The following is a 27,923-nucleotide window of genomic DNA, read 5'->3' on the forward strand; positions in this document are numbered from 1 at the left end:
GCATTCCATGCAGTTGATTGACGTGTGGAGGATCCTTCATCCTCAGGTAAGAGAATACACTTATTTCTCCCCATTGCATAATATGTACAGTAGGATAGACGCTTTTTTGATTAGCCACCACTTGCTTACCTTGCACCCTACCTCTGACGTGGGCCCTATGATTTGGTCGGACCATGCACCTGTGTTTCTGACCCTTACATTTCCTAATTCAAGGCCTAATTTCCAATCCTGGAAACTTAATGACAACTTGTTGCGGGATGCAGTATGTGTGGCGGCCATTAAAGATTCACTTACCGGTTTCTTTGAGGTTCATGAACATGAAGCTACTCCCTTGCCACTCCAGTGGGAGGCACTGAAGTGTGTCATTCGAGGGGTACTCATACAACATGGGGCGCGGTTGAAGCGTGAAAAGGGGTTTGCTATTGCACGTCTCCTGATTCAGATACGGGATTTGGAATCATGTCATAAACGGGTTCCATCCTCACAGATTTTTGCAGAACTCACTACAGCGAGAGAATCACCATGCTCGGTTCAGGGATCGGATGCGCAAGCACGCATATGAATATGCAGATAAATGCGGTAGGTCACCGGCACGAGTACTGCATCCCCGTACACAAGCGTCATATATCCCTAAAGTTTCATCTCCCTCGGGTGTTGAGGTTCATGACCCGGTCGCTATTACTGACTGCTTTAAACGCTATTATTCGGCGCTATACAATATTAAAGGCCAATTTCATGATATGCAGGCAGAATCGTTACGGGATAAAATAGACCGCTATGTTCATGATACTGCATTGCCGACCTTGGAGGAGGGGGTGGCTTTGGAGCTTGAGGAGGATTTTTTGGTAACCGAAGTGGAGCGTGCTATTGGAGAGTCGCCCTTGGGCAAAAGCCCGGGGCCAGATGGGTTTAATAACAAATTTTATAAGGCATTTAAAGATCAACTGGCTCCTTTTCTGACGAAAGTTTTTAACTCTGTGTCCTCCTCGTGTCCCTTTGCGCCTCAATCCCTCGAGGCTCATATAACTCTTCTACCAAAACCGGGCAAGGACCCAACGGTGTGCGCAAACTTCAGGCACATATCGTTAATTAATGTAGATGTGAAGCTTTTCGCGAAGCTGATTGCCTCTCGGTTATCGCCGTTACTACCAGGCTTGGTTTTGGATGATCAGGTGGGGTTTGTATGTGGTCGGGAAGCGCGGGATAACACCAACAAAACCCTCCTTTTGACGTCGTACTGCCAGTCCCGTAATATACCGATGTGTTTACTCTCGATAGATGCCGAAAAGGCTTTTGATAGAGTGCACTGGGTGTTCCTCCGCAGTGTCCTGACACAGGTGGGCCTTGGCACCACCACGGTGGATAGGATAATGGCCTTGTACCAAAGGCCTTCTGCTCGAGTTCGTGTCAACGGACTATTATCTGATCCTCTGTCTATTGCTAATGGCACGAGACAGGGGTGCCCACTTTCGCCTCTTTTGTATGTTCTGGTCATGGAACACCTGGCCGTGGCGCTGCGGAACAACCCTAATATTAACGGTATACGCATTGGCTCACGGCATCATAAATTGGCGTTATATGCGGATGACCTCCTGGTATTCATCACAACTCCCATGATTTCTTTGCCATCCCTGACGGAGGAGTTTGAGTGCTTTGGCCATCTAAGTAATTTTAAAGTCAATTACTCTAAATCGGAGGCCTTGAATATCTCTTTGGATCAACCTCTAGCTGCCCATCTTGCTCAGGTTTTTCCGTTCAGGTGGCAACCTAAATCTTTAAAATATCTAGGGATACATGTCCCTACACAACAGTCAGACTTGTATGCTCTGAATTATACGCCCATCCTACAGCGCACCATGAAGGACTTGGCGGAATACGGCGGGAACCGCATGTCGTGGTTTGGACGTATCAATGCGGTCAAAATGGATGTCTTGCCAAAATTTTTATATCTCTTCCAGACCGTCCCTATTGCAGTACCATCCAGTTTTTTCCAGGTTTTACATAGGGCCATTACTAAGTTTGTGAGGGGCTCCTCTAAGCCTCGTATCCGGTATGCTGTCCTTAGCCGACCAAAAGTAGACGGGGGCGCGGGTCTCCCAGACTTTAAACGATACCATCAAGCGGCGATAATTATGAGAGTAGTGGATTGGTTCCGTTCGGAGTCAGGTAAGCAATGGGTGCGCATGGAAAAGGCTATGTCTCCTCTTGCATTATCCTCTCTACCGTGGCTGTCAGTCCTTCAGAGACAAACTCTCCCTCTACCTTTCCTCACACGTCAGTTTCTCATGGTATGGGAACGGATCTTGGGCACTACGGGCCTTGTTCATCGCCCGGGTCCCTTGACTCCTCTATTTGATAATCCTTCTTTCCCTCCGGCGGAGGGTGTTGATACATTCCTCTGTTGGGAGAGAGAAAATGGTGGATGTATATCTGAGACCCTTACTCCAGACGGTGCCATGTTGCCAATGACAGATGTATCGGCTGCCTGCCCGGGAAGGAGGTCAACCTGGTGGTCCTATTTGCAGTTACGGTCCTATATCTCTTCCATGGGTGATTGTATGGTCTTTCTATAGGATAAGACTCCTCTGGAACTCTACTTGTCCTTGTCCACAGCCCCTTCTCATGTGTTGTCTCACCTACATGGGATCCTTCTGCCGAAATTTGCTTTTTCTCAATTATCCTTCACTGCCGCATGGGATGAGGAAATGGGGGTTAGACACTCTGAGGAAGAGTGGGGTACCGCCTTCCTGTTAGCTCATAAGTTATTGATGTCTTGTTTTGCAAAAGAAAAGAATTACAAAATACTTACCAGGTGGTACCGCTGTCCGACTTTGTTGCACAGGATATACCCCGATGTGTCTGCTGATTGTTGGAGGTGTGGGGGGGCTCCTGGAACTATGTTGCATATTTGGTGGGATTGTCCCATGCTATGTCCCTTTTGGGGGACGATTTTTGATCTAGGCAACAAGCTTTTCCATAGTGAGGTCCCAACCTCGGCTTCCATAGGCTTGCTTTCTATGGTTCCGGGATCACTCCCACACCTCAACAGGGGGATCTTTCAACATTTCTTGACTGCAGCGAGAACGGTGATTCCTCGTCACTGGAAATCACATACTGTACCGTCCCTGGCGGAATGGGTAACAGAGGTGAATGGGATCATGAGGATGGAGGAGTTGCTGTCCGTGGATAGGGACAAATCCGGGATTTTCGTCCAGAATTGGATAGTGTGGTCTGGATTCCGGGATGGTACTGATCTACCTCTCTGGTTGGATGGCAGGTTCTGTATGAATCATAGCACCTACATGAGGTGCTTCTGTCTTTTGTCTTTTGTCTATATGTATTTTCCCTATGTGGTCTGATGTTATGTGTGGTGTGTCCATATACTCAAAAGTGCTCTTATATGTGTCACTTCTCACTTTACTGGGGGGGGCGGTCTCCCTGAGTATTGCACTGATTTAATGCGAACATGATACTGTTATTGCCGTTATATCTCTCTTATCATTCAATTCCGATAGGTAGGAGGCTACCTCCTATTGTTGTTCTTATACTTGTATATATATGTATACGAATACTGTTGTTATGCTATGATGCTTCACTAGAATGTATTGTACTGCGTACAAATTTCTACTTTTTTGCACAAACCGTGAAATGTTTTTGTATTGTTTTATTTTCAAAATAAAAATCTTTGATAAAGAAAAGAAAAAAGGACTATGGATTAAAGCATTTAATGTCAATGGCCATTCTAAGCTGAATGTCCCTGCTCTCGTCAGATCGCAGAAGTTACCCAGCTAAAGGCCTCGCTACTACCAGTGTGGGAGACTGTCTGGGAATCCAAGGTGCGGTTGACTTTTTATTATGTCGTTTAGAATTTGTTTCACAATCGATTAAAAATAAAAATAGACTAAAGCTTTAAAAGTTAATAGCCATTCTAAGCTTAAATGTGCCTTTTTGTCGTCAAATCGCAGATATATAACACTTTAAGGCCTCGCTAGTACGAGTGTGGGAGACTGTCTGGGAATCCGTGGTGCGGTTGACTTTTTATTATGTCGTTTAGATTTTGTTTCACAATAGATTAAATAGGACTATGGATTAAGGCTTTTAATGTCAATGGCCATTCTAAACTGAATGTGACTGCTCTCGTCAGATCGCAGAAGTTACACAGCTTAATGCCTCGCTAGTACCAGTGTGGGAAACTGTCTGGGAATCCGTGGTGCGGTTGACTTTTTATTATGTCGTTTAGATTTTGTTTCACAATAGATTAAATAGGACTATGGATAAAAGCATTTAATGTCAATGGCCATTCTAAGCTGAATGTGCCTGCTCTCATCAGATCACAGAAGTTACACAGCTTAAGGCATCGCTAGTACCAGTGTGGGAGACTGTCTGGGAATCCAAGGTGCGGTTGACTTTTTATTATGTCGTTTAGAATTTGTTTCACAATCGATTAAAAATAATAATAGACTAAAGCTTTAAAAGTTAATGGCCATTCTTAGCTGAAATGTGCCTTTTCTCGTCAAATCGCAGATGAATAACACTTTAACACCTCGCTAGTACCAGTGTGGGAGACTGTCTGGGAATCCGTGGTGCTTTTGACTTTTTATTATGTCGTTTAGATTTTGTTTCACAATCGATTAAAAATAAAAATAGACTAAAGCTTTAAAAGTTAATAGCCATTCTAAGCTTAAATGTGCCTTTTCTCGTCAAATCGCAGATATATAACACTTTAAGGCCTCGCTAGTACGAGTGTGAGAGACTGTCTGGGAATCCGTGGTGCTGTTCACTTTTTATTATGTAGTTTAGAATTTGTTTCACAATTGATTAAAAATAATAATAGACTAAAGCTTTAAAAGTTAATGGCCATTCTTAGCTGAAATGTGCCTTTTCTCGTCAAATCGCAGATGAATAACAGTTTAACACCTCGTTAGTACCAGTGTGGGAGACTGTCTGGGAATCCGAGGTGCGGTTGACTTTTTATTATGTCGTTTAGATTTGTTTCACAGTCGATTAAAAAGGACTATGGATTAAAGCATTTAATGTCAATGGCCATTTTAAGCTGAATGTGCCTGCTCTTGTCAGATCGCAGAAGTTACAGAGCTTAAGGCCTCGCTAGTACCAGTGTGGGAGACTGTCTGGGAATCCGTGGTGCGGTTGCCTTTTTATTATGTCGTTTAGAATTTGTTTCACAATAGATTAAATAGGACTATGGATTAAAGCATTTAACGTCAATGGCCATTCTAAGCTGTATGTGCCTGCTCTCGTCAGATCGCAGACGTTACACAGCTTAAGGCCTCGCTAGTACCAGTGTGGGAGACTGTCTGGGAATCCGTGGTGCGGTTGACTTTTTATTATGTCGTTTAGATTTTGTTTCACAATCGATTAAAAAGGACTATGGATTAAAGCACTTAACGTCAATGGCCATTCTAAGCTGAATGTGCCTGCTCTCGGCAGATCGCAGAAGTTACACAGCTTAAGGCCTCGCCAGTACCAGTGTGGGAGACTGTCTGGGAATCCGTGGTGCGGTTGCCTTTTTATTATGTCGTTTAGATTTTGTTTCACAATCGATTAAAAAGGACTATGGATTAAAGCATTTAATGTCAATGGCCATTCTAAGCTGAATGTCCCTGCTCTCGTCAGATTGCAGAAGTTACACAGCTTAAGGCCTCGCTAGAATCAGTGTGGGAGACTGTCTGGGAATCCGTGGTGCGGTTGACTTTTATTATGTCGTTTAGAATTTGTTTCACAATCGATTAAAAATAATAATAAACTAAAGCTTTAAAAGTTAATAGCCATTCTAAGCTTAAATGTGCCTTTTCTCGTCAAATCACAGATATATAACACTTTAAGGCCTTGCTAGTACGAGTGTGAGAGACTGTCTGGGAATCCGTGGTGCGGTTGACTTTTTATTATGTCGTTTAGATTTTGTTTCACAATCGATTAAAAAGGACTATGGATTAACCCCTTAACGCTACTGGACATACTATTATGTCATGGTAAGTGCATCGTTCGCGCTCCATGACATAATAGTATGTCATGGAGTAAACACGGCGCCGTTCGCGCGGGGCGCGTTCATGAGCTGTGATAGCTGCTGTTTCCGACAGCAGACTATCACTGCTCAATGTGCCGAGACCGATCACGGAGCTCCCCCGCCGATTAACCCCTCAGAAGCCGAGTTCAATAGCGATCGCGGCTTCTTAGGGGTTAATCCGCCATCGCCGGCCTGCTACACGATAGCGGCCGGCGATGGTGACTATGGCAACCGGACACCAAACAATGGCGTCCGGCTATGCCATAGATGGAAGCCTAGTGGGTCCTGACGAAGTCAGGACCCACTATGCTTGCTGTCAGTGAGTAGCTGACAGTTCTAATACACTGCACTACGCATGTAGTGCAGTGTATTAGAATAGCGATCAGGGCCTCCTGCCCTCATGTCCCCTAGTGGGACAAAGTAATAAAGTTAAAAAAAAGTTAAAAAAAGTTGTGTAAAAATAAGAAAATAAAAGTTTTAAAAGTGATAAAAGTAAAAATCCCCCTTTTTACCTTATCAGTCATTTATTATTAATAAAAATATATAAACAAACAAATAAACTATACAATTGGTATCGCCGCGTCCGTAATGGCCTGAACTACAAAATTATTTTGTTATTTATCCCGCACGGTGAACGCCGTAAAAAAAAATAATAATAAACCGTACCACAATAACAATTGTTTGGTCACTTCACCTCCCAAAAAATTGAATAAAAAGAGATCAAAAAGTCGCATGTACTGAAAAATGGTACTGATCGAAACTACAGTTCGTTACGCAAAAAATATGTCCTCGCACGGCTGTATTGATTGTAAAATAAAAATGTTCTGGCTCTTAGAATAAGGTAACACAAAAAGTGAATGATTTTTTACAAACGTATTTTATTGTGCAAACGCCATAGGACATAAAAAAAAACTATAAACATAGGGTATCGCCGTAATCGTATTGCCCCGCAGAATAAAGTGAATATGTCATTTATAGCGCACGGTGAACGCTGTAAAAAAAATAGAATAAAAAAACAATAGTAGAATTGCTGTTTTTTAGTCACCACGCCACCTAAAAATAGAATAAAAACTGTTTAAAAAGCCGCATGCATGACATGAAAACTGCAATGGATTCCTCAAGGGGTCTAGTTTCCAAATTGGGGTCACTTTTGGTGAGTTTCCAATGTTTTGGCACCACAAGACCTCTTCAAACCGGACATGGTGCCTAATAAAAAAGAGGCCTCAAAATCCACTAGGTGCTCCTTTGCTTCGGAGGCCGGTGCTTCAGGCCATTACCACCCGAGGGCCACATGTAGGATATTTCTCAAAACTCCAGAATCTGGGCAATAAGTATTGAGTTGCGTTTCTCTGATAAATCCTTTTGTGTTATAAAAAAAATGGTATAAAGAGGATTTTCTGACAAAAAAAAAAAAGTAAATTTCACCTCTACTGTGCTCTAAATTTCTGTGAAACACCTAAAGGGTTCATAAACTTTCTAAATGCTGTTGTGAATACTTTGAGGGGTCTAGTTTCTAAAATGGGGTGTTTGATAGGGGTTTCTAATATATGGGCCCCTCAAAGCAACTTCAGAACTGAACTGGAACCTAAAAAAATAAATAAATGAGGCAATACTTCGCTTCTTACATTATACTGATAATGAGCCGTGCCCACCCCGAGATGGCCCCAGTTTTGACCGTTTGTATAAACGGAGACCCCTATTAGACCGTTTCAGTGCCCGGTTTTCCCAAGCATACACCCCCGAGAAGTGTATTTCTATTGATGAGTCCCTGGTACATTTTAAAGGGAGGGTTCAATTCCACCAGTACCTGCCGGGTAAGAGGGCAAGGTATGGCGTGAAGATGTATAAGCTGTGCGAGTGTGCATCAGGGTATACCTACAGATTTAGGATATATGAAGGAAAGGCCACCCCAAACCAGACTGCATCCTGGACTACAATAGGTACATGGGAGGGATGGACTTGTCAAATCAACTCCTGAAGCCCTACAGCGCCATGCGGTGTGGTATAAGAAGCTGGCCGGGCACATCATACAGATGGCTTTGTACAATGCGTACGTGCTACGTCGATGTGCAGGCCAGAGGGGAACTTTCCTGGAATTTCAAGATCTAATCTTTAGGGACCAGGAAGGGGGGGCACCCAGTACTTCTGGAAGCGAGGCCACAAGCATCGTACCAGGGCAACACTTTCCAGGAGAAGTTCCCCAAACCGGTGGAAAGGGAAAGAGTCAAAAGAGGTGCAGAGTCTGCTATAAGAGGGGGATAAGGAAGAACACAATATACCAATGTGACACGTGTCCCGAAAAACCAGGGCTCTGTATAAAAGATTGTTTTAAAATGTATCATACATCCCTTGACTTTTAATTTACCCTGATGCACTCCGCACAGCTTACCCCCCTCATCTTTCCCTTCTGAGCCCTGCCGTATGCCCAGGCAGCTGATAACAGCCACATGTAGGGTATTGCCGTACCCAGGAGAACCCACATTACAATTTAAGGGGTGTATATCTCCGGTGGCGCATGCTGGGCACAATATATTGGACACTGAAATGGCATATATATATATAAAATTGCAAATCTCACACTGCACCATCTGCTGCGCATTATCTTTTACACAGTACCTGTGGGGTCAAAATGCTCACTACACCTCTAGATGAATGTCTTAAGGGGTGTAGTTTTTAAAATGGGGTCACTTCTCGGGGGTTTCAACTGTACTGGTACCTCAGGGGCTTCTGCATACATGACATAGCACCAGAAAAGCTCAAGTAGGCCAAATGGTGGTCCTTTCCTTCTGAGCCCTCCTATGGGCCCAAACGGCAGTTTATCACCACAAATGGGGTATTGCTGCACTAAGGACAAATTGGGCAACAAAATGGGGTATGTTGTTCCTTGTGAAAATAAGAAATTTTGATAAAAAATGACATCTTATTGGAAAAAATATCATTTTTTTCATTTCACAGCCCAATTCAAATAGGTGCTGTGAAAAAACTGTGCGGTCAAAATGATAACAAAAACCATAAATGAATTCCTTGAGGGGTGTAGTTTCCAAAATGGGGTCACTTCTGGTGGGTTTCCATTGCTTTGATACCTCTGCAAATGCGACATGGCACCCGAAAACCAATCCAGCAAAATCTGGACTCCAACAAACACATAGCGCTCCTTTCCTTCTGAGCCCTCCCATGGGCCCAAACGGCAGTTTATCACCACAAATGGGGTATTGCCGCACTAAGGACAAATTGGGCAACAAAATGGGGTATGTTGTTCCTTGTGAAAATAAGAAATTTTGATAAAAAATGACATCTTATTGGAAAAAATATCATTTTTTTCATTTCACAGCCCAATTCAAATAGGTGCTGTGAAAAAACTGTGCGGTCAAAATGATAACAAAAACCATAAATGAATTCCTTAAGGGGTGTAATTTCCAAAATGGGGTCACTTCTGGTGGGTTTCCATTGTTTTGATACCTCAACACCTCTTCAAACCTGGCATGCTGCCTAAAATATATTCTAATAAAAAAGAGGCCTCAAAATGCACTAGGTGCTTCTTTGCTTCTAGGGCTTGTGTTTTAGTCCACGAGCGCAGTAGGGCCACATGTGGGACATTTCTAAAAACTGCAGAATCTGGACAATACATATTTAGTAGTATTTCTCTGGTAAAACCTTCTCTGTTACAGAAAAAAATTTAATAAAATTGAAATTCAGCAGAAAAAATGAAATTTGCTAATTTAATTTCCGCTTTGCTTTAATTCCTGTGAAATGCCTGAAGGGTTAAAAAACTTTCTATATGCTGTTTTGAATACTTTGAGGAGTCTAGTTTTTAAAATGGGGTGTTTTATGGGAGTTTCTAATACATAGGCCCCTCAAATCCACTTCAGAACTGAACGGGTACCTTCAAAAAAAGGCTTTTGAAATTTTCTTAAAAATATGAGAAATTGCTGTTTATGTTCTAAACCTTGTAACGTCCAAGAAAAATAAAATAATGTTCAAAAAACGATGCCAATCTAAAGTAGACATATGGGAAATGTGAACTAGTAACTATTTTGGGTGGTATAATCGTCTGTTTTTCAAGCAGATACATTTAAATTCTGAAAAATGCTATTTTTTGAAAATTTTCTCTAAATTTTGCAATTTTTCACAAATAAAGACTGAATATATCGACCAAATTTTACCACGAACAAGAAGCCCAAAGTGTCACGAGAAAACAATCTCAGAATCGCTTGGATAGGTTTAAGCATTCCGACGTTATTACCACATAAAGTTAAATATGTCAGATTTGAAAAATGGGCTCTGAACCTTAAGGCCCAAACTAGGCTGTGTCCTTAAGGGGTTAAAGCATTTAATGTCAATTGCTATTCTAAGCTGCATGTGCCTGCTCTCGTCAGATCGCAGTAGTTACACAGCTTAAGGCCTTGCTAGTACCAGTGTGGGAGACTGTTTGGTAATCCGTGGTGCAGTTGACTTTTTAATATGTAGTTTAGATTTTGTTTCACAATAGATTAAATAGGACTATGGATTAAAGCATTTAACGTCAATGGCCATTCTAAGCTGAATGTTCCTGCTCTCGTCAGATCGCAGAAGTTACACAGCTTAAGCCCTCGCTAGTACCAGTGTGGGAGACTGGCTGGCAATCCATTGTGCGGTTGACTTTTTATTATGTCGTTTAGATTTGTTTCACAATCGATTAAAATGGACTATGGATTAAAGCATTTATTGTCAATGGCCATTCTAAGCTGAATGTGCCTGCTCTCGTCAGTTTGCAGAAGTTACACAGCTTAAGGCCCCGCTAGTACCAGTGTGGGAGACTGTCTGGGAATCCGTGGTGCGGTTGCCTTTTTATTATGTCGTTTAGAATTTGTTTCACAATCGATTAAAAATAATAATAAACTAAAGCTTAAAAAGTTAATAGCCATTCTAAGCTTAAATGTGCCTTTTCTCGTCAAATCACAGATATATAACACTTTAAGGCCTTGCTAGTACGAGTGTGAGAGACTGTCTGGGAATCCGTGGTGCGGTTGACTTTTTATTATGTCGTTTAGATTTTGTTTCACAATCGATTAAAAAGGACTATGGATTAAAGCATTTAATGTCAATGGCCATTCCAAGCTGAATGTTCCTGCTCTCGTCAGATCACAGAAGTTACACAGCTTAAGGCCTCGCTAGTACCAGTGTGGTAGACTGTCTGGGAATCCGTGGTGCGGTTGATTTTTTATTATATCGTTTAGATTTTTGTTTCACAATCGATTAAAAAGGACTATGGATTAAAGCATTTAATGTCAATGGCCATTCTAAGCTGAATGTCCCTGCTCTCGTCAGATCGCAGAAGTTACACAGCTTAAGGCCTCGCTAGTACCAGTGTGGGAGACTGTCTGGGAATCCGTGGTGCTGTTGACTTTTTATTATGTTGTTTAGATTTTGTTTCACAATCGATTAAAAAGGACTATGGATTAGAGCATTTAATGTAAATGGCCATTCTAAGCTGAATGTGCCTGCTCTCGTCAGATCGCAGAAGTTACACAGCTTAAGGCCTCGCTAGTACCAGCGTGGGAGACTGTCTGGGAATCCGTGGTGCGGTTGACTTTTTATGTTGTTTAGATTTTGTTTCACAATAGATTAAATAGGACTATGGATTAAGGCTTTTAATGTCAATGGCCATTCTAAACTGAATGTGACTGCTCTCGTCAGATCGCAGAAGTTACACAGCTTAATGCCTCGCTAGTACCAGTGTGGGAGACTGTCTGGGAATCCGTGGTGCGGTTGACTATTTATTATGTCGTTTAGATTTTGTTTCACAATAGATTAAATAGGACTATGGATTAAAGCATTTAACGTCAATGGCCATTCTAAGCTGAATGTGCCTGCTCTCGTCAGTTCGCAGAAGTTACACAGCTTAAGGCCTCGCTAGTACCAGTGTGGGAGACTGTCTGGGGATCCGTGGTGCGGTTGAATTTTTATTATGTCGTTTAGATTTGTTTCACAATCGATTAAAAAGGACTATGGATTAAAGCATTTAATGTTAATGGCCATTCTAAGCTGAATGTCCCTGCTCTCGTCAGATCGCAGAAGTTACACAGCTTAAGGCCTCGCTAGTACCAGTGTGGGAGACTGTCTGGGAATCCGTGGTGCAGTTGACTTTTTATTATGTTGTTTAGATTTTGTTTCACAATAGATTAAATAGGACTATGGATTAAGGATTTTAATGTCAATGGCCATTCTATGCTGAATGTGCCTGCTCTCGTCAGATCGCAGAAGTTACACAGTTTAAGGCCTCGCTAGTACCAGTGTGGGAGACTGTCTGGGAATCCGTGGTGCGGTTGCCTTTTTATTATGTCTTTTAGATTTTGTTTCACAATAGATTAAATAGGACTATGGATTAAAGCATTTAACGTCAATGGCCATTCTAACCTGAATGTGCCTGCTCTCGTCAGATCGCTGAAGTTACACAGCTTAAGGCCTCGCTAGTACCAGTGTGGGAGACTGTCTGGGAATCCGTGGTGCGGTTGACTTTTTATTATGTCGTTTAGATTTTGTTTCACAATCGATTAAAAAGGACTATGGATTAAAGCATTTAATGTCCATGGCCATTCTAAGCTGAATGTGCCTGCTCTCGTCAGATCGCAGAAGTTACACAGCTTAAGGCCTCGCTAGTACCAGTGTGGGAGACTGTCTGGGAATCCGTGGTGCGGTTGACTTTTTATTATGTCGTTTAGATTTTGTTTCACAATCGATTAAAAAGGACTATGGATTAAAGCATTTAATGGCAATGGCCATTCTAAGCTGAATATGCCTGTTCTCGTCAGATCGCAGATGTTACACAGCTTAATGCCTCGCTAGTACCAGTGTGGGAGACTGTCTGGGAATCCGTGGTGCGGTTGAATTTTTATTATGTCGTTTAGATTTTGTTTCACAATCGATTAAAAAGGACTATGGATTAAAGCATTTAATGTCAATGGCCATTCTAAGCTGAATGTCCCTTCTCTCGTCAGATCGCAGAAGTTACACAGCTGAAGGCCTCGCTAGTACCAGTGTGGGAGACTGTCTGGGAATCCGTGGTGCAGTTGACTTTTTATTATGTCGTTTAGATTTTGTTTCACAATCGATTAAAAAGGACTATGGATTAAAGCATTTAATGTCATTGGCCATTCTAAGCTGATTGTGCCTGCTCTCGTTTGATCGCAGAAGTTACACAGCTTGACGCCTTGCCAGTACCAGTGTGGGAGACTGTCTGGGAATCCGTGGTGCGGTTGACTTTTCATTATGTCGTTTAGATTTTGTTTCACAATAGATTAAATAGGACTATGGATTAAAGCATTTAACGTCAATGGCCATTCTAAGCTAAATGTGCCTGCTCTCGTCAGATCGCAGAAGTTACACAGCTTAAGGCCTCGCTAGTACCAGTGTGGGAGACTGTCTGGGAATCCGTGGTGCGGTTGACTTTTTATTATGTCGTTTAGATTTTGTTTCACAATCGATTAAAAAGGACTATGGATTAAAGCATTTAATGTCAATGGCCATTCCAAGCTGAATGTTCCTGCTCACGTCAGCTCGCAGAAGTTACACAGCTTAAGGCCTCGCTAGTACCAGTGTGGTAGACTGTCTGGGAATCCGTGGTGCGGTTGATTTTTTATTATATCGTTTAGATTTTTGTTTCACAATCGATTAAAAAGGACTATGGATTAAAGCATTTAATGTCAATGGCCATTCTAAGCTGAATGTCCCTGCTCTCGTCAGATCGCAGAAGTTACACAGCTTAAGGCCTCGCTAGTACCAGTGTGGGAGACTGTCTGGGAATCCGTGGTGCTGTTGACTTTTTATTATGTTGTTTAGATTTTGTTTCACAATCGATTAAAAAGGACTATGGATTAGAGCATTTAATGTAAATGGCCATTCTAAGCTGAATGTGCCTGCTCTCGTCAGATCGCAGAAGTTACACAGCTTAAGGCCTCGCTACTACCAGCGTGGGAGACTGTCTGGGAATCCGTGGTGCGGTTGACTTTTTATGTTGTTTAGATTTTGTTTCACAATAGATTAAATAGGACTATGGATTAAGGCTTTTAATGTCAATGGCCATTCTAAACTGAATGTGACTGCTCTCGTCAGATCGCAGAAGTTACACAGCTTAATGCCTCGCTAGTACCAGTGTGGGAAACTGTCTGGGAATCCGTGGTGCGGTTGACTTTTTATTATGTCGTTTAGATTTTGTTTCACAATAGATTAAATAGGACTATGGATAAAAGCATTTAATGTCAATGGCCATTCTAAGCTGAATGTGCCTGCTCTCATCAGATCACAGAAGTTACACAGCTTAAGGCATCGCTAGTACCAGTGTGGGAGACTGTCTGGGAATCCAAGGTGCGGTTGACTTTTTATTATGTCGTTTAGAATTTGTTTCACAATCGATTAAAAATAATAATAGACTAAAGCTTTAAAAGTTAATGGCCATTCTTAGCTGAAATGTGCCTTTTCTCGTCAAATCGCAGATGAATAACACTTTAACACCTCGCTAGTACCAGTGTGGGAGACTGTCTGGGAATCCGTGGTGCTTTTGACTTTTTATTATGTCGTTTAGATTTTGTTTCACAATCGATTAAAAATAAAAATAGACTAAAGCTTTAAAAGTTAATAGCCATTCTAAGCTTAAATGTGCCTTTTCTCGTCAAATCGCAGATATATAACACTTTAAGGCCTCGCTAGTACGAGTGTGAGAGACTGTCTGGGAATCCGTGGTGCTGTTCACTTTTTATTATGTAGTTTAGAATTTGTTTCACAATTGATTAAAAATAATAATAGACTAAAGCTTTAAAAGTTAATGGCCATTCTTAGCTGAAATGTGCCTTTTCTCGTCAAATCGCAGATGAATAACAGTTTAACACCTCGTTAGTACCAGTGTGGGAGACTGTCTGGGAATCCGAGGTGCGGTTGACTTTTTATTATGTCGTTTAGATTTGTTTCACAGTCGATTAAAAAGGACTATGGATTAAAGCATTTAATGTCAATGGCCATTTTAAGCTGAATGTGCCTGCTCTTGTCAGATCGCAGAAGTTACAGAGCTTAAGGCCTCGCTAGTACCAGTGTGGGAGACTGTCTGGGAATCCGTGGTGCGGTTGCCTTTTTATTATGTCGTTTAGAATTTGTTTCACAATAGATTAAATAGGACTATGGATTAAAGCATTTAACGTCAATGGCCATTCTAAGCTGTATGTGCCTGCTCTCGTCAGATCGCAGACGTTACACAGCTTAAGGCCTCGCTAGTACCAGTGTGGGAGACTGTCTGGGAATCCGTGGTGCGGTTGACTTTTTATTATGTCGTTTAGATTTTGTTTCACAATCGATTAAAAAGGACTATGGATTAAAGCACTTAACGTCAATGGCCATTCTAAGCTGAATGTGCCTGCTCTCGGCAGATCGCAGAAGTTACACAGCTTAAGGCCTCGCCAGTACCAGTGTGGGAGACTGTCTGGGAATCCGTGGTGCGGTTGCCTTTTTATTATGTCGTTTAGATTTTGTTTCACAATCGATTAAAAAGGACTATGGATTAAAGCATTTAATGTCAATGGCCATTCTAAGCTGAATGTCCCTGCTCTCGTCAGATTGCAGAAGTTACACAGCTTAAGGCCTCGCTAGAATCAGTGTGGGAGACTGTCTGGGAATCCGTGGTGCGGTTGACTTTTATTATGTCGTTTAGAATTTGTTTCACAATCGATTAAAAATAATAATAAACTAAAGCTTTAAAAGTTAATAGCCATTCTAAGCTTAAATGTGCCTTTTCTCGTCAAATCACAGATATATAACACTTTAAGGCCTTGCTAGTACGAGTGTGAGAGACTGTCTGGGAATCCGTGGTGCGGTTGACTTTTTATTATGTCGTTTAGATTTTGTTTCACAATCGATTAAAAAGGACTATGGATTAACCCCTTAACGCTACTGGACATACTATTATGTCATGGTAAGTGCATCGTTCGCGCTCCATGACATAATAGTATGTCATGGAGTAAACACGGCGCCGTTCGCGCGGGGCGCGTTCATGAGCTGTGATAGCTGCTGTTTCCGACAGCAGACTATCACTGCTCAATGTGCCGAGACCGATCACGGAGCTCCCCCGCCGATTAACCCCTCAGAAGCCGAGTTCAATAGCGATCGCGGCTTCTTAGGGGTTAATCCGCCATCGCCGGCCTGCTACACGATAGCGGCCGGCGATGGTGACTATGGCAACCGGACACCAAACAATGGCGTCCGGCTATGCCATAGATGGAAGCCTAGTGGGTCCTGACGAAGTCAGGACCCACTATGCTTGCTGTCAGTGAGTAGCTGACAGTTCTAATACACTGCACTACGCATGTAGTGCAGTGTATTAGAATAGCGATCAGGGCCTCCTGCCCTCATGTCCCCTAGTGGGACAAAGTAATAAAGTTAAAAAAAAGTTAAAAAAAGTTGTGTAAAAATAAGAAAATAAAAGTTTTAAAAGTGATAAAAGTAAAAATCCCCCTTTTTACCTTATCAGTCATTTATTATTAATAAAAATATATAAACAAACAAATAAACTATACAATTGGTATCGCCGCGTCCGTAATGGCCTGAACTACAAAATTATTTTGTTATTTATCCCGCACGGTGAACGCCGTAAAAAAAAATAATAATAAACCGTACCACAATAACAATTGTTTGGTCACTTCACCTCCCAAAAAATTGAATAAAAAGAGATCAAAAAGTCGCATGTACTGAAAAATGGTACTGATCGAAACTACAGTTCGTTACGCAAAAAATATGTCCTCGCACGGCTGTATTGATTGTAAAATAAAAACGTTCTGGCTCTTAGAATAAGGTAACACAAAAAGTGAATGATTTTTTACAAACGTATTTTATTGTGCAAACGCCATAGGACATAAAAAAAAACTATAAACATAGGGTATCGCCGTAATCGTATTGCCCCGCAGAATAAAGTGAATATGTCATTTATAGCGCACGGTGAACGCTGTAAAAAAAATAGAATAAAAAAACAATAGTAGAATTGCTGTTTTTTAGTCACCACGCCACCTAAAAATAGAATAAAAACTGTTTAAAAAGCCGCATGCATGACATGAAAACTGCAATGGATTCCTCAAGGGGTCTAGTTTCCAAATTGGGGTCACTTTTGGTGAGTTTCCAATGTTTTGGCACCACAAGACCTCTTCAAACCGGACATGGTGCCTAATAAAAAAGAGGCCTCAAAATCCACTAGGTGCTCCTTTGCTTCGGAGGCCGGTGCTTCAGGCCATTACCACCCGAGGGCCACATGTAGGATATTTCTCAAAACTCCAGAATCTGGGCAATAAGTATTGAGTTGCGTTTCTCTGATAAATCCTTTTGTGTTATAAAAAAAATGGTATAAAGAGGATTTTCTGACAAAAAAAAAAAAGTAAATTTCACCTCTACTGTGCTCTAAATTTCTGTGAAACACCTAAAGGGTTCATAAACTTTCTAAATGCTGTTGTGAATACTTTGAGGGGTCTAGTTTCTAAAATGGGGTGTTTGATAGGGGTTTCTAATATATGGGCCCCTCAAAGCAACTTCAGAACTGAACTGGAACCTAAAAAAATAAATAAATGAGGCAATACTTCGCTTCTTACATTATACTGATAATGAGCCGTGCCCACCCCGAGATGGCCCCAGTTTTGACCGTTTGTATAAACGGAGACCCCTATTAGACCGTTTCAGTGCCCGGTTTTCCCAAGCATACACCCCCGAGAAGTGTATTTCTATTGATGAGTCCCTGGTACATTTTAAAGGGAGGGTTCAATTCCACCAGTACCTGCCGGGTAAGAGGGCAAGGTATGGCGTGAAGATGTATAAGCTGTGCGAGTGTGCATCAGGGTATACCTACAGATTTAGGATATATGAAGGAAAGGCCACCCCAAACCAGACTGCATCCTGGACTACAATAGGTACATGGGAGGGATGGACTTGTCAAATCAACTCCTGAAGCCCTACAGCGCCATGCGGTGTGGTATAAGAAGCTGGCCGGGCACATCATACAGATGGCTTTGTACAATGCGTACGTGCTACGTCGATGTGCAGGCCAGAGGGGAACTTTCCTGGAATTTCAAGATCTAATCTTTAGGGACCAGGAAGGGGGGGCACCCAGTACTTCTGGAAGCGAGGCCACAAGCATCGTACCAGGGCAACACTTTCCAGGAGAAGTTCCCCAAACCGGTGGAAAGGGAAAGAGTCAAAAGAGGTGCAGAGTCTGCTATAAGAGGGGGATAAGGAAGAACACAATATACCAATGTGACACGTGTCCCGAAAAACCAGGGCTCTGTATAAAAGATTGTTTTAAAATGTATCATACATCCCTTGACTTTTAATTTACCCTGATGCACTCCGCACAGCTTACCCCCCTCATCTTTCCCTTCTGAGCCCTGCCGTATGCCCAGGCAGCTGATAACAGCCACATGTAGGGTATTGCCGTACCCAGGAGAACCCACATTACAATTTAAGGGGTGTATATCTCCGGTGGCGCATGCTGGGCACAATATATTGGACACTGAAATGGCATATATATATATAAAATTGCAAATCTCACACTGCACCATCTGCTGCGCATTATCTTTTACACAGTACCTGTGGGGTCAAAATGCTCACTACACCTCTAGATGAATGTCTTAAGGGGTGTAGTTTTTAAAATGGGGTCACTTCTCGGGGGTTTCAACTGTACTGGTACCTCAGGGGCTTCTGCATACATGACATAGCACCAGAAAAGCTCAAGTAGGCCAAATGGTGGTCCTTTCCTTCTGAGCCCTCCTATGGGCCCAAACGGCAGTTTATCACCACAAATGGGGTATTGCTGCACTAAGGACAAATTGGGCAACAAAATGGGGTATGTTGTTCCTTGTGAAAATAAGAAATTTTGATAAAAAATGACATCTTATTGGAAAAAATATCATTTTTTTCATTTCACAGCCCAATTCAAATAGGTGCTGTGAAAAAACTGTGCGGTCAAAATGATAACAAAAACCATAAATGAATTCCTTGAGGGGTGTAGTTTCCAAAATGGGGTCACTTCTGGTGGGTTTCCATTGCTTTGATACCTCTGCAAATGCGACATGGCACCCGAAAACCAATCCAGCAAAATCTGGACTCCAACAAACACATAGCGCTCCTTTCCTTCTGAGCCCTCCCATGGGCCCAAACGGCAGTTTATCACCACAAATGGGGTATTGCCGCACTAAGGACAAATTGGGCAACAAAATGGGGTATGTTGTTCCTTGTGAAAATAAGAAATTTTGATAAAAAATGACATCTTATTGGAAAAAATATCATTTTTTTCATTTCACAGCCCAATTCAAATAGGTGCTGTGAAAAAACTGTGCGGTCAAAATGATAACAAAAACCATAAATGAATTCCTTAAGGGGTGTAATTTCCAAAATGGGGTCACTTCTGGTGGGTTTCCATTGTTTTGATACCTCAACACCTCTTCAAACCTGGCATGCTGCCTAAAATATATTCTAATAAAAAAGAGGCCTCAAAATGCACTAGGTGCTTCTTTGCTTCTAGGGCTTGTGTTTTAGTCCACGAGCGCAGTAGGGCCACATGTGGGACATTTCTAAAAACTGCAGAATCTGGACAATACATATTTAGTAGTATTTCTCTGGTAAAACCTTCTCTGTTACAGAAAAAAATTTAATAAAATTGAAATTCAGCAGAAAAAATGAAATTTGCTAATTTAATTTCCGCTTTGCTTTAATTCCTGTGAAATGCCTGAAGGGTTAAAAAACTTTCTATATGCTGTTTTGAATACTTTGAGGAGTCTAGTTTTTAAAATGGGGTGTTTTATGGGAGTTTCTAATACATAGGCCCCTCAAATCCACTTCAGAACTGAACGGGTACCTTCAAAAAAAGGCTTTTGAAATTTTCTTAAAAATATGAGAAATTGCTGTTTATGTTCTAAACCTTGTAACGTCCAAGAAAAATAAAATAATGTTCAAAAAACGATGCCAATCTAAAGTAGACATATGGGAAATGTGAACTAGTAACTATTTTGGGTGGTATAATCGTCTGTTTTTCAAGCAGATACATTTAAATTCTGAAAAATGCTATTTTTTGAAAATTTTCTCTAAATTTTGCAATTTTTCACAAATAAAGACTGAATATATCGACCAAATTTTACCACGAACAAGAAGCCCAAAGTGTCACGAGAAAACAATCTCAGAATCGCTTGGATAGGTTTAAGCATTCCGACGTTATTACCACATAAAGTTAAATATGTCAGATTTGAAAAATGGGCTCTGAACCTTAAGGCCCAAACTAGGCTGTGTCCTTAAGGGGTTAAAGCATTTAATGTCAATTGCTATTCTAAGCTGCATGTGCCTGCTCTCGTCAGATCGCAGTAGTTACACAGCTTAAGGCCTTGCTAGTACCAGTGTGGGAGACTGTTTGGTAATCCGTGGTGCAGTTGACTTTTTAATATGTAGTTTAGATTTTGTTTCACAATAGATTAAATAGGACTATGGATTAAAGCATTTAACGTCAATGGCCATTCTAAGCTGAATGTTCCTGCTCTCGTCAGATCGCAGAAGTTACACAGCTTAAGCCCTCGCTAGTACCAGTGTGGGAGACTGGCTGGCAATCCATTGTGCGGTTGACTTTTTATTATGTCGTTTAGATTTGTTTCACAATCGATTAAAATGGACTATGGATTAAAGCATTTATTGTCAATGGCCATTCTAAGCTGAATGTGCCTGCTCTCGTCAGTTTGCAGAAGTTACACAGCTTAAGGCCCCGCTAGTACCAGTGTGGGAGACTGTCTGGGAATCCGTGGTGCGGTTGCCTTTTTATTATGTCGTTTAGAATTTGTTTCACAATCGATTAAAAATAATAATAAACTAAAGCTTAAAAAGTTAATAGCCATTCTAAGCTTAAATGTGCCTTTTCTCGTCAAATCACAGATATATAACACTTTAAGGCCTTGCTAGTACGAGTGTGAGAGACTGTCTGGGAATCCGTGGTGCGGTTGACTTTTTATTATGTCGTTTAGATTTTGTTTCACAATCGATTAAAAAGGACTATGGATTAAAGCATTTAATGTCAATGGCCATTCCAAGCTGAATGTTCCTGCTCTCGTCAGATCACAGAAGTTACACAGCTTAAGGCCTCGCTAGTACCAGTGTGGTAGACTGTCTGGGAATCCGTGGTGCGGTTGATTTTTTATTATATCGTTTAGATTTTTGTTTCACAATCGATTAAAAAGGACTATGGATTAAAGCATTTAATGTCAATGGCCATTCTAAGCTGAATGTCCCTGCTCTCGTCAGATCGCAGAAGTTACACAGCTTAAGGCCTCGCTAGTACCAGTGTGGGAGACTGTCTGGGAATCCGTGGTGCTGTTGACTTTTTATTATGTTGTTTAGATTTTGTTTCACAATCGATTAAAAAGGACTATGGATTAGAGCATTTAATGTAAATGGCCATTCTAAGCTGAATGTGCCTGCTCTCGTCAGATCGCAGAAGTTACACAGCTTAAGGCCTCGCTAGTACCAGCGTGGGAGACTGTCTGGGAATCCGTGGTGCGGTTGACTTTTTATGTTGTTTAGATTTTGTTTCACAATAGATTAAATAGGACTATGGATTAAGGCTTTTAATGTCAATGGCCATTCTAAACTGAATGTGACTGCTCTCGTCAGATCGCAGAAGTTACACAGCTTAATGCCTCGCTAGTACCAGTGTGGGAGACTGTCTGGGAATCCGTGGTGCGGTTGACTATTTATTATGTCGTTTAGATTTTGTTTCACAATAGATTAAATAGGACTATGGATTAAAGCATTTAACGTCAATGGCCATTCTAAGCTGAATGTGCCTGCTCTCGTCAGTTCGCAGAAGTTACACAGCTTAAGGCCTCGCTAGTACCAGTGTGGGAGACTGTCTGGGGATCCGTGGTGCGGTTGAATTTTTATTATGTCGTTTAGATTTGTTTCACAATCGATTAAAAAGGACTATGGATTAAAGCATTTAATGTTAATGGCCATTCTAAGCTGAATGTCCCTGCTCTCGTCAGATCGCAGAAGTTACACAGCTTAAGGCCTCGCTAGTACCAGTGTGGGAGACTGTCTGGGAATCCGTGGTGCAGTTGACTTTTTATTATGTTGTTTAGATTTTGTTTCACAATAGATTAAATAGGACTATGGATTAAGGATTTTAATGTCAATGGCCATTCTATGCTGAATGTGCCTGCTCTCGTCAGATCGCAGAAGTTACACAGTTTAAGGCCTCGCTAGTACCAGTGTGGGAGACTGTCTGGGAATCCGTGGTGCGGTTGCCTTTTTATTATGTCTTTTAGATTTTGTTTCACAATAGATTAAATAGGACTATGGATTAAAGCATTTAACGTCAATGGCCATTCTAACCTGAATGTGCCTGCTCTCGTCAGATCGCTGAAGTTACACAGCTTAAGGCCTCGCTAGTACCAGTGTGGGAGACTGTCTGGGAATCCGTGGTGCGGTTGACTTTTTATTATGTCGTTTAGATTTTGTTTCACAATCTATTAAAAAGGACTATGGATTAATGCATTTAATGTCAATGGCCATTCTAAGCAGAATGTGCCTGCTCTCTTTAGATCGCAGAAGTTACACAGCTTAAGGCCTCGCTAGTACCAGTGTGGGAGACTGTCTGGGAATCCGTGGTGTGGTTGACTTTTTATTATGTCGTTTAGATTTTGTTTCACAATAGATTAAATAGGACTATGGATTAAAGCATTTAACGTCAATGGCTGTTTTAAGCTGAATGTGCCTGCTCTCGTCAGAACGCAGAAGTTACACAGCTTAAGGCCTCGCTAGTACCAGTGTGGGAGACTGTCTGGGAATCCATGGTGTGGTTGAATTTTTATTATGTCGTTTAGATTTTGTTTCACAATCGATGAAAAAGGACTATGGATTAAAGCATTTAATGTCAATGGCCATTCTAAGCTGAATGTCCTTGCTCTCGTCAGATCGCAGAAGTTACACAGCTTAAGGCCTCGCTAGTACCAGTGTAGGAGACTGTCTGGGAATCCATGGTGCGGTAGACTTTTTATTATGTCGTTTAGATTTTGTTTCACAATCGATTAAAAAGGACTATGGATTAAAGCATTTAACGTCAATGGCCATTCTAAGCTGAATGTGCCTGCTCTCGTCAGATCGCAGAAGTTACACAGCTTAAGGCCTCGCTAGTACCAGTGTGGGAGACTGTCTGGGAATCCGTGGTGCGGTTGACTTTTTATTATGTCGTTTAGATTTTGTTTCACAATCGATTAAAAAGGACTATGGATTAAAGCATTTAATGTCAATGGCCATTCTAAGCTGAATGTGCCTGCTCTCGTCAGATCGCGGAAGTTACACAGCTTAAGGCCTCGCTAGTACCAGTGTGGGAGACTGTCTGGGAATCCGTGGTGTGGTTGCCTTTTTATTATGTCGTTTAGATTTTGTTTCACAATAGATTAAATAGGACTATGGATTAAAGGATTTAACGTCAATGGCCATTCTAAGCTGAATGTGCCTGCTCTCGTCAGATCGCAGAAGTTACACAGCTTAAGGCCTCGCTAGTACCAGTGTGGGAGACTGTCTGGGATTGCGTGGTGCGGTTGCATTTTTATTATGTCGTTTAGATTTTGTTTCACAATCGATTAAAAAGGACTATGGATTAAAGCATTTAATGTCAATGGCCATTCTAAGCTGAATGTCCCTGCTTCGTCAGATCGCAGAAGTTACACAGCTTAAGGCCTCGCTAGTACCAGTGTGGGAGACTGTCTGGGAATCCGTGGTGCGGTTGACTTTTTATTATGTTGTTTAGATTTTGTTTCACAATAGATTAAATAGCACTATGGATTAAAGCTTTTAATGTCAATGGCCATTCTAAGCTGAATGTGCCTGCTCTCGTCAGAACGCAGAAGTTACACAGCATAAGGCCTCGCTAGTACCAGTGTGGGAGACTGTCTGGGAATCCATGGTGCGGTAGACTTTTTATTATGTCGTTTAGATTTTGTTTCACAATCGATTAAAAAGGACTATGGATTAAAGCATTTAACGTCAATGGCCATTCTAAGCTGAATGTGCCAGCTCTCGTCAGATCGCAGAAGTTACACAGCTTAAGGCCTCGCTAGTACCAGTGTGGGAGACTGTCTGGGAATCCGTGGTGCGGTTGACTTTTTATTATGTCGTTTAGATTTTGTTTCACAATCGATTAAAAAGGACTATGGATTAAAACATTTAATGTTAATGGCCATTCTAAGCTGAATGTGCCTGCTCTCGTCAGATCGCAGAAGTTACACAGCTTAAGGCCTCGCTAGTACCAGTGTGGGAGACTGTCTGGGAATCCGTGGTGCGGTTGACTTTTTATTATGTCGTTTAGATTTTGTTTCACAATCGATTAAAAAGGACTATGGATTAAAGCATTTAATGTCAATAGCCATTCTAAGCTGAATGTGCCTGCTCTCGTCAGATTGCAGAAGTTACACATCTTAAGGCCTCGCTAGTACCAGTGTGGGAGACTGTCTGGGAATCCGTGGTGTGGTTCACTTTTTATTATGTCGTTTAGATTTTGTTTCACAATAGATTAAATAGGACTATGGATTAAAGAGTTTAATGTCAATGGCTATTCTAAGCTGAATGTCACTGCTCTCGTCAGATCGCAGAAGTTACACAGCTTAAGGCCTCGCTAGTACCAGTGTGGGAGACTGTCTGGGAATCCGTGGTGCGGTTGACTTTTTATTATGTTGTTTAGATTTTGTTTCACAATAGATTAAATAGGACTATGGATTAAGGCTTTTAATGTCAATGGCCATTCTAAGCTGAATGTGCCTGCTCTCGTCAGATTGCAGAAGTTACACAGCTTAAGCCCTCGCTAGTACCAGTGTGGGAGACTGTCTGGGAATCCGTGGTGCGGTTGTCTTTTTATTATGTCGTTTAGATTTTGTTTCACAATCGATTAAAAAGGACTATGGATTAAAGCATTTAATGTCAATGGCCATTCTAAGCTGAATGTGCCTGCTTTCGTTAGATCGCAGAAGTTACACAGCTTAACGCCTCGCTAGTACCAGTGTGGGAGACTGTCTGGGAATCCGTGGTGCGGTTGACTTTTTATTATGTCGTTTAGATTTTGTTTCACAATCGATTAAAAAGGACTATGGATTAAAGCATTTAATGTCAATGGCCATTCTAAGCTGAATGTGCCTGCTCTCGTAAGATCGCAGAAGTTACACAGCTTAAGGCCTCGCTAGTACCAGTGTGGGAGACTGTCTGGGAATCCGTGGTGCGGTTGACTTTTTATTATGTCGTTTAGATTTTGTTTCACAATCTATTAAAAAGGACTATGGATTAATGCATTTAATGTCAATGGCCATTCTAAGCAGAATGTGCCTGCTCTCTTTAGATCGCAGAAGTTACACAGCTTAAGGCCTCGCTAGTACCAGTGTGGGAGACTGTCTGGGAATCCGTGGTGTGGTTGCCTTTTTATTATGTCGTTTAGATTTTGTTTCACAATAGATTAAATAGGACTATGGATTAAAGGATTTAACGTCAATGGCCATTCTAAGCTGAATGTGCCTGCTCTCGTCAGATCGCAGAAGTTACACAGCTTAAGGCCTCGCTAGTACCAGTGTGGGAGACTGTCTGGGATTGCGTGGTGCGGTTGCATTTTTATTATGTCGTTTAGATTTTGTTTCACAATCGATTAAAAAGGACTATGGATTAAAGCATTTAATGTCAATGGCCATTCTAAGCTGAATGTCCCTGCTTCGTCAGATCGCAGAAGTTACACAGCTTAAGGCCTCGCTAGTACCAGTGTGGGAGACTGTCTGGGAATCCGTGGTGCGGTTGACTTTTTATTATGTTGTTTAGATTTTGTTTCACAATAGATTAAATAGCACTATGGATTAAAGCTTTTAATGTCAATGGCCATTCTAAGCTGAATGTGCCTGCTCTCGTCAGAACGCAGAAGTTACACAGCATAAGGCCTCGCTAGTACCAGTGTGGGAGACTGTCTGGGAATCCATGGTGCGGTAGACTTTTTATTATGTCGTTTAGATTTTGTTTCACAATCGATTAAAAAGGACTATGGATTAAAGCATTTAACGTCAATGGCCATTCTAAGCTGAATGTGCCAGCTCTCGTCAGATCGCAGAAGTTACACAGCTTAAGGCCTCGCTAGTACCAGTGTGGGAGACTGTCTGGGAATCCGTGGTGCGGTTGACTTTTTATTATGTCGTTTAGATTTTGTTTCACAATCGATTAAAAAGGACTATGGATTAAAACATTTAATGTTAATGGCCATTCTAAGCTGAATGTGCCTGCTCTCGTCAGATCGCAGAAGTTACACAGCTTAAGGCCTCGCTAGTACCAGTGTGGGAGACTGTCTGGGAATCCGTGGTGCGGTTGACTTTTTATTATGTCGTTTAGATTTTGTTTCACAATCGATTAAAAAGGACTATGGATTAAAGCATTTAATGTCAATAGCCATTCTAAGCTGAATGTGCCTGCTCTCGTCAGATTGCAGAAGTTACACATCTTAAGGCCTCGCTAGTACCAGTGTGGGAGACTGTCTGGGAATCCGTGGTGTGGTTCACTTTTTATTATGTCGTTTAGATTTTGTTTCACAATAGATTAAATAGGACTATGGATTAAAGAGTTTAATGTCAATGGCTATTCTAAGCTGAATGTCACTGCTCTCGTCAGATCGCAGAAGTTACACAGCTTAAGGCCTCGCTAGTACCAGTGTGGGAGACTGTCTGGGAATCCGTGGTGCGGTTGACTTTTTATTATGTTGTTTAGATTTTGTTTCACAATAGATTAAATAGGACTATGGATTAAGGCTTTTAATGTCAATGGCCATTCTAAGCTGAATGTGCCTGCTCTCGTCAGATTGCAGAAGTTACACAGCTTAAGCCCTCGCTAGTACCAGTGTGGGAGACTGTCTGGGAATCCGTGGTGCGGTTGACTTTTTATTATGTCGTTTAGATTTTGTTTCACAATCGATTAAAAAGGACTATGGATTAAAGCATTTAATGTCAATGGCCATTCTAAGCTGAATGTGCCTGCTTTCGTTAGATCGCAGAAGTTACACAGCTTAACGCCTCGCTAGTACCAGTGTGGGAGACTGTCTGGGAATCCGTGGTGCGGTTGACTTTTTATTATGTCGTTTAGATTTTGTTTCACAATCGATTAAAAAGGACTATGGATTAAAGCATTTAATGTCAATGGCCATTCTAAGCTGAATGTGCCTGCTCTCGTAAGATCGCAGAAGTTACACAGCTTAAGGCCTCGCTAGTACCAGTGTGGGAGACTGTCTGGGAATCCGTGGTGCGGTTGACTTTTTATTATGTCGTTTAGATTTTGTTTCACAATCTATTAAAAAGGACTATGGATTAATGCATTTAATGTCAATGGCCATTCTAAGCAGAATGTGCCTGCTCTCTTTAGATCGCAGAAGTTACACAGCTTAAGGCCTCGCTAGTACCAGTGTGGGAGACTGTCTGGGAATCCGTGGTGTGGTTGACTTTTTATTATGTCGTTTAGATTTTGTTTCACAATAGATTAAATAGGACTATGGATTAAAGCATTTAACGTCAATGGCTGTTTTAAGCTGAATGTGCCTGCTCTCGTCAGAACGCAGAAGTTACACAGCTTAAGGCCTCGCTAGTACCAGTGTGGGAGACTGTCTGGGAATCCATGGTGTGGTTGAATTTTTATTATGTCGTTTAGATTTTGTTTCACAATCGATGAAAAAGGACTATGGATTAAAGCATTTAATGTCAATGGCCATTCTAAGCTGAATGTCCTTGCTCTCGTCAGATCGCAGAAGTTACACAGCTTAAGGCCTCGCTAGTACCAGTGTAGGAGACTGTCTGGGAATCCATGGTGCGGTAGACTTTTTATTATGTCGTTTAGATTTTGTTTCACAATCGAT

At 41.5% G+C, this 27,923-nt stretch overlaps 46 pseudogenes; all 46 read left to right on the forward strand.

The window, feature by feature from the left end:
- The first annotated feature begins 5,221 nt into the window (after positions 1 to 5,221).
- On the forward strand, positions 5,222 to 5,340 carry LOC142745035 (5S ribosomal RNA; annotated as a pseudogene).
- A 67-nt stretch (positions 5,341 to 5,407) lies between these two features.
- On the forward strand, positions 5,408 to 5,526 carry LOC142746685 (5S ribosomal RNA; annotated as a pseudogene).
- A 4,834-nt stretch (positions 5,527 to 10,360) lies between these two features.
- Positions 10,361 to 10,479, forward strand: LOC142747178 (5S ribosomal RNA; annotated as a pseudogene).
- Positions 10,480 to 10,731: 252 nt separating this feature from the next.
- On the forward strand, positions 10,732 to 10,850 carry LOC142747055 (5S ribosomal RNA; annotated as a pseudogene).
- A 441-nt stretch (positions 10,851 to 11,291) lies between these two features.
- Positions 11,292 to 11,410, forward strand: LOC142745351 (5S ribosomal RNA; annotated as a pseudogene).
- Positions 11,411 to 11,477: 67 nt separating this feature from the next.
- On the forward strand, positions 11,478 to 11,596 carry LOC142744709 (5S ribosomal RNA; annotated as a pseudogene).
- A 435-nt stretch (positions 11,597 to 12,031) lies between these two features.
- On the forward strand, positions 12,032 to 12,150 carry LOC142744575 (5S ribosomal RNA; annotated as a pseudogene).
- Positions 12,151 to 12,217: 67 nt separating this feature from the next.
- Positions 12,218 to 12,336, forward strand: LOC142746286 (5S ribosomal RNA; annotated as a pseudogene).
- Positions 12,337 to 12,403: 67 nt separating this feature from the next.
- On the forward strand, positions 12,404 to 12,522 carry LOC142746148 (5S ribosomal RNA; annotated as a pseudogene).
- Positions 12,523 to 12,589: 67 nt separating this feature from the next.
- Positions 12,590 to 12,708, forward strand: LOC142744633 (5S ribosomal RNA; annotated as a pseudogene).
- A 253-nt stretch (positions 12,709 to 12,961) lies between these two features.
- Positions 12,962 to 13,080, forward strand: LOC142747082 (5S ribosomal RNA; annotated as a pseudogene).
- A 253-nt stretch (positions 13,081 to 13,333) lies between these two features.
- On the forward strand, positions 13,334 to 13,452 carry LOC142744924 (5S ribosomal RNA; annotated as a pseudogene).
- A 254-nt stretch (positions 13,453 to 13,706) lies between these two features.
- On the forward strand, positions 13,707 to 13,825 carry LOC142745470 (5S ribosomal RNA; annotated as a pseudogene).
- Positions 13,826 to 13,892: 67 nt separating this feature from the next.
- On the forward strand, positions 13,893 to 14,011 carry LOC142746330 (5S ribosomal RNA; annotated as a pseudogene).
- Positions 14,012 to 15,193: 1,182 nt separating this feature from the next.
- On the forward strand, positions 15,194 to 15,312 carry LOC142745036 (5S ribosomal RNA; annotated as a pseudogene).
- Positions 15,313 to 15,379: 67 nt separating this feature from the next.
- On the forward strand, positions 15,380 to 15,498 carry LOC142746686 (5S ribosomal RNA; annotated as a pseudogene).
- A 4,834-nt stretch (positions 15,499 to 20,332) lies between these two features.
- Positions 20,333 to 20,451, forward strand: LOC142747179 (5S ribosomal RNA; annotated as a pseudogene).
- Positions 20,452 to 20,703: 252 nt separating this feature from the next.
- LOC142747057 (5S ribosomal RNA) lies at positions 20,704 to 20,822 on the forward strand (annotated as a pseudogene).
- Positions 20,823 to 21,263: 441 nt separating this feature from the next.
- LOC142745587 (5S ribosomal RNA) lies at positions 21,264 to 21,382 on the forward strand (annotated as a pseudogene).
- A 67-nt stretch (positions 21,383 to 21,449) lies between these two features.
- Positions 21,450 to 21,568, forward strand: LOC142744710 (5S ribosomal RNA; annotated as a pseudogene).
- Positions 21,569 to 22,003: 435 nt separating this feature from the next.
- On the forward strand, positions 22,004 to 22,122 carry LOC142744576 (5S ribosomal RNA; annotated as a pseudogene).
- Positions 22,123 to 22,189: 67 nt separating this feature from the next.
- Positions 22,190 to 22,308, forward strand: LOC142746287 (5S ribosomal RNA; annotated as a pseudogene).
- Positions 22,309 to 22,375: 67 nt separating this feature from the next.
- LOC142746150 (5S ribosomal RNA) lies at positions 22,376 to 22,494 on the forward strand (annotated as a pseudogene).
- Positions 22,495 to 22,561: 67 nt separating this feature from the next.
- On the forward strand, positions 22,562 to 22,680 carry LOC142746565 (5S ribosomal RNA; annotated as a pseudogene).
- A 253-nt stretch (positions 22,681 to 22,933) lies between these two features.
- Positions 22,934 to 23,052, forward strand: LOC142746453 (5S ribosomal RNA; annotated as a pseudogene).
- Positions 23,053 to 23,119: 67 nt separating this feature from the next.
- On the forward strand, positions 23,120 to 23,238 carry LOC142745180 (5S ribosomal RNA; annotated as a pseudogene).
- Positions 23,239 to 23,305: 67 nt separating this feature from the next.
- Positions 23,306 to 23,424, forward strand: LOC142745953 (5S ribosomal RNA; annotated as a pseudogene).
- Positions 23,425 to 23,677: 253 nt separating this feature from the next.
- Positions 23,678 to 23,795, forward strand: LOC142747087 (5S ribosomal RNA; annotated as a pseudogene).
- Positions 23,796 to 23,862: 67 nt separating this feature from the next.
- On the forward strand, positions 23,863 to 23,981 carry LOC142746640 (5S ribosomal RNA; annotated as a pseudogene).
- Positions 23,982 to 24,048: 67 nt separating this feature from the next.
- LOC142745014 (5S ribosomal RNA) lies at positions 24,049 to 24,167 on the forward strand (annotated as a pseudogene).
- Positions 24,168 to 24,234: 67 nt separating this feature from the next.
- On the forward strand, positions 24,235 to 24,353 carry LOC142744149 (5S ribosomal RNA; annotated as a pseudogene).
- Positions 24,354 to 24,606: 253 nt separating this feature from the next.
- On the forward strand, positions 24,607 to 24,725 carry LOC142746114 (5S ribosomal RNA; annotated as a pseudogene).
- Positions 24,726 to 24,792: 67 nt separating this feature from the next.
- On the forward strand, positions 24,793 to 24,911 carry LOC142747018 (5S ribosomal RNA; annotated as a pseudogene).
- Positions 24,912 to 24,978: 67 nt separating this feature from the next.
- On the forward strand, positions 24,979 to 25,097 carry LOC142746985 (5S ribosomal RNA; annotated as a pseudogene).
- A 67-nt stretch (positions 25,098 to 25,164) lies between these two features.
- LOC142744226 (5S ribosomal RNA) lies at positions 25,165 to 25,283 on the forward strand (annotated as a pseudogene).
- Positions 25,284 to 25,350: 67 nt separating this feature from the next.
- Positions 25,351 to 25,469, forward strand: LOC142747183 (5S ribosomal RNA; annotated as a pseudogene).
- Positions 25,470 to 25,722: 253 nt separating this feature from the next.
- On the forward strand, positions 25,723 to 25,840 carry LOC142747088 (5S ribosomal RNA; annotated as a pseudogene).
- Positions 25,841 to 25,907: 67 nt separating this feature from the next.
- On the forward strand, positions 25,908 to 26,026 carry LOC142746641 (5S ribosomal RNA; annotated as a pseudogene).
- A 67-nt stretch (positions 26,027 to 26,093) lies between these two features.
- Positions 26,094 to 26,212, forward strand: LOC142745016 (5S ribosomal RNA; annotated as a pseudogene).
- A 67-nt stretch (positions 26,213 to 26,279) lies between these two features.
- Positions 26,280 to 26,398, forward strand: LOC142744151 (5S ribosomal RNA; annotated as a pseudogene).
- A 253-nt stretch (positions 26,399 to 26,651) lies between these two features.
- On the forward strand, positions 26,652 to 26,770 carry LOC142746115 (5S ribosomal RNA; annotated as a pseudogene).
- Positions 26,771 to 26,837: 67 nt separating this feature from the next.
- Positions 26,838 to 26,956, forward strand: LOC142746471 (5S ribosomal RNA; annotated as a pseudogene).
- Positions 26,957 to 27,023: 67 nt separating this feature from the next.
- On the forward strand, positions 27,024 to 27,142 carry LOC142746986 (5S ribosomal RNA; annotated as a pseudogene).
- A 67-nt stretch (positions 27,143 to 27,209) lies between these two features.
- On the forward strand, positions 27,210 to 27,328 carry LOC142744227 (5S ribosomal RNA; annotated as a pseudogene).
- Positions 27,329 to 27,395: 67 nt separating this feature from the next.
- Positions 27,396 to 27,514, forward strand: LOC142746567 (5S ribosomal RNA; annotated as a pseudogene).
- A 253-nt stretch (positions 27,515 to 27,767) lies between these two features.
- On the forward strand, positions 27,768 to 27,886 carry LOC142746454 (5S ribosomal RNA; annotated as a pseudogene).
- The last annotated feature ends 37 nt before the right edge of the window (positions 27,887 to 27,923 follow it).

This window comes from Rhinoderma darwinii, chromosome 2 (genome assembly GCF_050947455.1).
Source record: "Rhinoderma darwinii isolate aRhiDar2 chromosome 2, aRhiDar2.hap1, whole genome shotgun sequence".
Classification (NCBI taxonomy): domain Eukaryota; kingdom Metazoa; phylum Chordata; class Amphibia; order Anura; family Rhinodermatidae; genus Rhinoderma; species Rhinoderma darwinii.